This window comes from Epinephelus moara, chromosome 2 (genome assembly GCF_006386435.1).
Source record: "Epinephelus moara isolate mb chromosome 2, YSFRI_EMoa_1.0, whole genome shotgun sequence".
NCBI lineage: Eukaryota > Metazoa > Chordata > Actinopteri > Perciformes > Serranidae > Epinephelus > Epinephelus moara.
Genome location: NC_065507.1, coordinates 78,905 through 80,276, shown reverse-complemented (window position 1 = coordinate 80,276; position 1,372 = coordinate 78,905). Strand labels below are relative to the sequence as shown.

Here is a 1,372-nt window from a genome sequence, read left to right as displayed (position 1 = left end):
TGTTACGCTAGAAGAGTCAGAGTTTGGGACGGAGTCTTTTACCCCCTGGAGTGTTACCAGAGTTTTTGGAGTGCTCAAATAAACTGGCCTTTTTCCCGAACGCTCCTCTGGTCTCCTGCTCGTGAGGGATTCATTACAATATCGTAACATGGTTTAGATTTCTAAATAAATATTCACCTCGTCACTAGATAGACCTACTCCTGAAAAACTCGTGTGCAAGGCTTTTTGTCCCTAACGAGGCCCCGTCATTTACCCGACGGGAGGGGTGAGTGAGTGAGCCCTGCAATCTAGAATTTGACCACTGATGTCACTGTTTTCAACCCAATTTACACACTGGCCCTTTAAAGGTCAAAGTCACTGTGACCTTGTCCATCTCAATTTCTTCAAATTTGGCCCAAACATGTACTTTGACTCAACAGTGAACTGATTGCAATTTGGTGGTCAAAGGTCAGTGTGACTTTGCACCCATCTCATTCTCCCAAAACACAGCATCTCAAGAACACCTTGATTTCTCAGATATGGCACAAACATCCACTTTGAGTCAAGGCTGAATTGATTGAAATTTGGTGGTCAAAGGTCACTGAGACTTTTTTGGTCTCATTCTTATGAACACGATATCTCAAGAACACCTTGAGGGAGTTTCTTCAAATTTAGCATGAATGCCCACTTGGACTCAACAATTATCTGATTAGATTTCGGTTGTTAACGATTATCGTAACTTTGACCTTGCATCTGTCTCATTCTCAAGAACGCCTTGACTTAAAAACAGAATTTCTTTAAATTTGATACAAATGTCCTCTTGGACTGAAGAATAAACTGATAATAATTTTGTGGTCGAAGGTCAAAGATAAAGGTCATTGTGACCTGGTTCATCACATTGTCATTAATGTGATCAATCAATCAATTTTATTTATAAAGCCCAATATCACAAATCACAATTTGCCTCACAGGGCTTTACAGCATACAACATACAACATCTCTGTCCTTATGACCCTCACAGCTGATCAGGAAAAACTCCCCAAAAAACCCTTTAACGGGGAAAAAACGGTAGAAACCTCAGGAAGAGCAACTGAGGAGGGATCCCTCTTCCAGGACGGACAGACGTGCAATAGATGTCGTACAGAACAGATCAGCATAATAAATTAACAGTAATCCATATGACACAATGAGACGGAGAGAGAGAGAGAGAGAGAGAGAGAGAGAGAGAGAGTTACAACAACATTAATGAAAGTAATAATATTATAATTCTGGCTGTTGTGGTACAATATGTTGAAAGTATATATATTAATATCTGATAGTGTAGCGATAGAGCTTGACCATTTAGAGCTTTATAAGTTAACAGTAGGATTTTAAATTCAATTCTGGATTTTAC

At 39.5% G+C, this 1,372-nt stretch overlaps 1 protein-coding gene across 6 annotated transcripts in view; it reads left to right on the top strand.

Moving 5' to 3' along the window:
• Positions 1 to 1,372, top strand: part of LOC126405757 (WD repeat-containing protein 62-like) — a 19,693-nt gene that overhangs the window by 3,126 nt on the left and 15,195 nt on the right. The window lies entirely within an intron of this gene.